Consider the following 7,602-nt stretch of genomic DNA (forward strand, 5'->3'; position numbering starts at 1 on the left):
TCAGCCCACTACTGTATTCCTTGTACACACATGACTGTGTGGCAACACATAGCTCCAATGCCATCATTAAGTTTGCTGATGACACGATGGTGGTAGGTCTGATCACTGACAATGATGAAACAGCCTACAGAGAGGAGGTACACACTCTGACACACTGGTGTCAGGAGCACAACCTCTCCCTCAACATCAGTAAGACAAAGGAGCTTGTGGTGGACTTCAGAAGAAAAGACAGAGAACACAGTCCCATCACCATCAATGGAGCACCAGTGGAGAGAGTCAGCAGCTTCAAGTTCCTGGGTGTCCACATCACTGAGGAACTCACATGGTCCATCCACACTGAAGTCGTTGTGAAGAAGGCTCATCAGCGCCTCTTCTTCCTGAGATGGCTGAGGAAGTTTGGAATGAACCGCCACATCCTCACATGGTTCTACACCTGCACTGTAGAGAGCATCCTGACTGGCTGCATCTCCGCCTGGTACGGCAACAGCACAGCCCACAACCGTAAAGCACTGCAAAGGGTGGTGCGAACTGCCAGACACATCATCGGAGGTGAGCTTCCCTCCCTCCAGGAAATATATACAAGGTGGTGTGTGAAAAAAGCTCGGAGGATCATCAGAGACTCCAGCCACCCGAGCCATGGGCTGTTCTCACTGCTACCATCAGGTAGGCGGTATCGCAGCATCAGGACCCGCACCAGCCAACTCCATGACAGCTTCTTCCCCCAAGCAATCAGACTTTTGAACTCTTGATCTCCCACGATCAAAATACATCAGCACTGCACTTTATTACCCTTACTCTCATATCTCACACCGGACTGTCATAAATTATATTATTATTATTATATTATGTTCTCTCTTAACAACTGACTATCAACCGACAGCCTGAATGTCAATACAGTACAATACTGTACATTCTATATATATATACTTTTTTATATATTTTTATTTTTTATTTTTATTGAATGTGTATCTATATAGTGCGTATTGTATACTGTACAGTGTATGTTATTATTTGTATACTGTTGAGTGTAATTATGTGTATAACAGATGTTTAAATTGTGTTGTGTTAATTTGATGTTATTGTAAATTGGTATATGTCTCATCACTGTCACGACTGCTATGTTGATCGGAACTGCACCCAAGAATTTCACACACCATTGCACTTGTGTATATGGCTGTGTGACAGTAAAGTGATTTGATTTGATTTGATTCTCTCTCTCTCTCTCTCTCTCTCTCTCTCTCCATTAACTAACATCTTATTGAGTTTTGAGTTCTTTGATACAGTCGCCTTTGGCTTGCTCACTGGGGCCCTAAAGACAAATAATTTTTAAAGTACAGTTTTCAATCATGTTTTTCATTTAAACTGCTTAACTGAGAACTTTAAGACATTACAGACATTACATCATGATTTTCTGTAAAGCTGCTTTGAAATGATGTGTGTTGTGAAAAGCTCTATACAAATAACCTGATTTTACTTGCCTTACTTAACTAGTCTTACTTTTTTCTTTATTCAAAATGTGGTCTATTAAATAAAAAAAGGATTTGGGAATCTGTTCCAAATTGGTTCTGTTCATTACTTTATTTGATTGCCACTTCACACACATCAGTAAAAGAGAGCTTATGCATGGTATTTACGCATATTTACACATTTACAGAAAGTAGATTTTTCACAAATCACTATATGTTTGTGGGAAAATATGTTTGCACAAAATGGGCATTGAAATGTGTGTACACAATTTCCCAAATTTAAATTTTGAAATCGTGTGCATACAATTCAGTGCCCATTTTGTGCATACACAATATTTATACAGGACATCAGGCCCAGATAATTTCAACTCAAAAGTAGTACTTTCTTTTGGAAATACACAAATAGTAGCACTAGCACTCATCAATCAGAACATCATGTAACACTGCATCCAATTCAAGTTGTTGTGAGGCCATTAGGCATGAGATTTAATCCAAATCTTTATTTTAGACTCTTTAAACTCTGGCACAGGACATAACACACATTAAAACATTCATGTACATTTTTAAATTCAACTTTTCACTCAAATTAAGATTAATAAATGCTATAAAAAATATATATATTGTTCATCGTTAGTTCATGATACCTAATGCATTAACTAATGTTAACGAATGGAAACTTATTCTAAAGTGTTACCATAATACTAATGAACTAAATACCCCACCAAGGCTATTCATTATATATATCGATGTGACCATAAAATATTGCATTTTGTCAGAGCTCCTGAATTCAAAATCAGACCAGATATGCCACAATGCAAGCAGCTGTGGGATACAGTTATAGAGCCAAAATGTGATTGACTCCACCTCTGCTCTCTCAGCCTCCCACCCCTTCAGCACCTCAGCTCTTTAAAAGCAGTCCAGGTTGCATATTCAGTATTTTATCTAATTACTTTATGTCAATTGCTCTAGGCTGCTGTAGCTTCACTCCACTGAGTTACAAAGGGAAGCATCACAAGCAAGAAGCTCTTCATCTGCTGAAGTTCTCTGAACTGGACAAAGATGGTTTCTCTGCATGATTTACTAACCCTTTTGGTTGCATTTCAACTCTTTTTATACGGCTCCCTTGCACTGGGCTTAAGGAAGGTCTGTCCTTCATGTAATGGGTCCCCAGGGGCCCTCAAAAGCCACATAGCTGATCGTTTATCAGGGGAGGAGAGCACTTCCATGTTGGCATTAAATGAACGTTGCGGGGTTTACACCCTGCCATGTGCCCAAGGTCTTCGGTGTATCCCTCCTCTTGGAAAGCAAAGCCCCCTACAGGCCCTGCTTCAGGGACGAGGGGTCTGCAAAAACATCAAAAGTGCCATTACTGAACTCCCACCACCTACAGGTAAGATGGCTAGTAGTGCCCAATATTTAAAGTCCTTATAAAATGATTGGTTTTGAGGAAGATATTGTCTGGCTTAAATACAGCAATGCTGCTCATTACCGTGAAAAAAACGTAGTTATTATTCCATTGTACCATGTGTGAGTTAAATTGTGACATCTCTGTCTCGTTACTGTTACAGTTGTGTCAGTTAATGACCTTTAAAAATATACAAATATAATTTACATTAAAAACATTGAATTGTCCATATGAAAATGTGAAACAATAACTATGCTTTTTATGTATATGAGAAAGAGAGAAGAAAAATCTGTGAATTTGTTTTAAAATACTCATTTGTGCTCGGTACAATGAGTAGGGTGCAGCTTGGATGGTGAATGGTAGGGTGGATGTTAAGAATTACAATCTATAACACAATGTAAGGTTTACTTAATTCTTTGTCTCAACAAAAATGTTAAGAATAACCACATCTCTGCAGTCTAGCAGATTAAAAGCTGTACATTAATCATATCAAGATTTTGACTGTTTCAGACTATCAACCAACAAATGCTGAGAACAATGAAAAGGTAATACTTCTGCGTATGACCCTCCAAATGACATAATGGTATACCTCTACTGTCTGTTTGTTTTTCAGTCAGAAATTAATGTGGCTTCATTCCACAGGGTCCTTGTCGTAGACTGCTAAATACAGTCCTCCAAAGTATTGATCTGACAATCATTCATTCAATCCAAGTCATCTATATCCCCAACTGTGACAGGCAAGGCTTCTTCAGGAGAAAACAGGTATGTATTCAGGTGTTCTTTTAGAAATGCAAAATTCAAGGTACAGATTGGTTGATTTTATGAAGTTAGAGAGTGATGATAATTATTGTCCTTTTAAGATAGTCTCGGTATCCTCAACGATAAGTCAGCTGTTTTTTCAATACTAAATATAATCTGTTTGGCTGCATACATTGCCATATAACATACATTGCAACAATGCATGCTACTTGTAAATGTTGCTCTGAATATTTAAAATAAAGAGTAAATAATGGTTTTTACTCTCTTTTAATATTGAAAGTGTCGCTCATCACAGGGAATGCAGAGAGGCCACTGCTGGTGTGTTGATGAGAAAGGATCAAAAATTCCATCTCGTAAAAAAGAAGATGGTGCTGTCTCATGTAACAGTGCCTGAGATGAACTGTGAAACAACACTTGACATATAATGCAAATCTGAACCTGAAATATGTTTAGTAAGGACTGAGAGAGAGCTGGTAAAACAGATTACCCTTGAGCTCTCCATGATCATGAAGCTAGTAGAATGTTCACAATCCTTCAACTCCCTCTGGATGTAACAAATACGTTTGCAGGATTAGAAAATAAACTTTTCTAAAAAATAAAATGTAAAAATGTATTTAAAATTTAATGGTTTATAAACTCATTTAATATAACTTTTTGTGTGATTATGTGATGATGTTCAAAGCTGATAATCCCACTGACCCTTATTATAATCAAATTTATAGACTGAGTGAATAAGTCATCCGCCATTAATGATTTGGAATGTCTAGATTGAAACTTTGACACTATATTGACACCTTTGTCCATTTGAAACCAAAAATAAAAACATGTTTGGTAAAAATACATAATAACTATGGACTAAGAACGAATAATTAACATCACAGAAAATATTAAATGTATTTTTTAAATGCCTTAATATATGTTGCATATACAGTATATCACTGTTGTCAGTTTTTAAGATGAGATATCTTTTGTACTTTATATATATATATATATATATATATATATATATATATATATATATATATATATATATATATACCTATAAAAAAATTAAATGAAAACAGTTATGTTACAAACACAAAGGGTGTGTGTCTTTTTATTTTTTTACAAGCAGTTACTGATTATTACAGAATGAGTATAATATACACTACTGGTCAAAAGTTTTGAAACACTTGACTGAAATGTTTCTCATGATCTTAAAAATCTTTTGATCTGAAGGCGTATGCTTAAATGTTTGAAATTAGTTTTGTAGACAAAAATATAATTGTGCCACCATATTAATTTATTTCATTACAAAACTAAAATGTAATAAAAAAAATAAAAATAAAATAAAAAAAAGTTTTTGAAATTGATGACTTGGACCAAATAATAAAGAAAAGCAGCCAATAAGTGTCCAACATAGATGGGAACTCCTTCAATACTGTTTAAAAAGCATCCCAGGGTGATACCTCAAGAAGTTGGTTAAGAAAATGTCAAGAGTACACGTCTGCAAATTCTAGGCAAAGGGTGACTACTTTGAAGATGCTAAAATATAACACAATTTTGATTTATTTTGGATTTTGTTTAGTCACAACATCATTCCCATAGTTCCATTTGTTATGTTACACATACATACAACCCCAATTCCAAAAAAGCTGGGATGCTGTGTAAAATGTAAATAAAAACAGAATGCAATGATTTGCAAATCTCATAAACCCATATTCTATTCACAATAGAACATAGAAAACATATCAAATGTTTAAACTGAGGAACTGTACCATTTTAAGGAAAAAATAAGGTAATTTTGAATTTGATGGCAGCAACACGTCTCAAAAAAGTTGGGACAGGGCCATGTTTACCACTGTGTAGCATCCCCTCTTCTTTTAACAACAGTCTGTATACATCTGGGAACTGAGGAGACCAGTTGCTGGAGTTTTGGGAGAAGAATGCCCATTCGTGTCTGATACAGGATTCTAGCTGCTCAACAGTCCTGGGTTTTCTTTGTCATATTTTTCATTTCATGATGTGCCAAATGTTTTCAATCGGTGAAAGGTCTGGACTGCAGGTAGGCCAGTTCAGCACCCTGACTTTTTTACTACAAAGCCATGCTGCTGCAATAGATGCAGTATGTGGTTTAGCATTTTCTTGCCGAAATATGCAAGGCCTTTCCTGAAAAATACGTCATCTGGATGGAAGCATATGTTGCTCTAAAACCTGTATATACCTTTCAGCATTGATGGTGCCTTTCCAGATATGCAAGCTGCCCATTCCATAGGCACTAATGCACCCCCATACCATCAGAGATGCAGGCTTTTGAACTTAGTACTGATAACAAGCCGGATGGTCCCCCTCCTCTTTAGTCCGGAGGACGCGGCGTCCATGGTTTCCAAAAAGAATTTCAAATTTCGATTCATCTGACCACAGAACAGTTTTCCACTTTGCCTCAGTTAATTTTAAATGAGCTTTGGCCCAGAGAAGACGGTGGCGTTTCTGGATCATTTTCACATATGGCTTCTTCTTTGCATGATAGAGTTTTAACCAGCATTTGTGGATGGCATGGCGAACTGCGTTCACAGACAATGAGTTCTGGAGGTGTTTCTGAGCTCATGCAGTGATTTCCATTACAGAATCATACCTGTTTTTAATGAGGGCCCGAAGATCATGGGCATCCAATATTGATTTTCGCCCTTGTCCCTTGTACACAGATATTTCTCCAGATTCTCTGAATCTTTTGGTTATATTATGTACTGTAGATGATGAGCTATTCAAAGTCTTCGCAATTTTACATTGAGGAACATTATTCTGAAATTGTCCCACAATTTGTAGACGCAGTTTTTCACAGATTGGTGAATCTCTGCCCATCTTTACTTCTGAGAGACTCTGCCTCTCTAAGATACACTTTTTATACCCAATCATGTTACTGACCTGTTGCCAATTAACCTATTTAATTACAGAATGTTCCTCCAGCTCTTTCTTTTTAGTAATACTTACTTTTCCAGCCTTTTGTTGCCCCCGTCCCAACTTTTTTGAGATGTGTTGCGGCCATCAAATTCAAAATTACCTTATTTTTTTCTTAAAATGGTAAATTTCCTCAGTTTAAACATTTGATATGTTTTCTATGTTCTATTGTGAATAACATATGGGTTTATGAGATTTGCAAATCATTGCATTCTGATTTTATTTACATTTTACACAGCGTCCCAACTTTTTTGGAATTGGGGTTGTATATATATATATATATATATATATATATATATATATATATATATATATATATATATATATATTCATTCTATAATAATCAATAACTGTTCATATAAAATATTATGTTGCTCCATCAATATTCAATAAAAATAAATGAATTTCTTGAACCTTGATATTATGTAATCATTATCATTTTTGATAAATGTAAGAATAAGCATGATTGTACATTCAATACAATACACTAAATACAAATTTAAGTTTGAATAGTTTATTAAAATAAATTAAAAGATGCATTTAATAGAATTAGAACTAGGCAATAAAGTCATTTCAGTGAGTTGGGGCTGTGCCTTGGGATTGTTTATATATATATATATATATATATATATATATATATATATATATATATATATATATATATATATATATATATATTTTTTTTTTTTTTTTTTTAAATGATAATTTTAAAAGATGAAGTCATTTCTAGTAATATCTGAAGGCAAACAAAACCAGATTTTTCCTCTACAATCAGAGGGTATTAGAATTGAACATATATTACACAGGAGGAAAACTGATGTCATGGTCCAAAATTCATGAAGGTCCAGGTTCATGAAGGTTCTTGATTTTCTTCATTTGTAAGTGTAACCACACGGATGGCTTGTCATTCAGTAGGACACTGTAACCATGGTTTCTGTAAAACAAGCAATAGTATTTTGTTATGTGGGAAAAAAGTAACCTAAACACATTTAGAATAATTTAGACACATTTAACTAAAACTGCCATCATTGTAAT

The sequence above is a fragment of the Myxocyprinus asiaticus genome, chromosome 37 (assembly GCF_019703515.2).
Source record: "Myxocyprinus asiaticus isolate MX2 ecotype Aquarium Trade chromosome 37, UBuf_Myxa_2, whole genome shotgun sequence".
NCBI lineage: Eukaryota > Metazoa > Chordata > Actinopteri > Cypriniformes > Catostomidae > Myxocyprinus > Myxocyprinus asiaticus.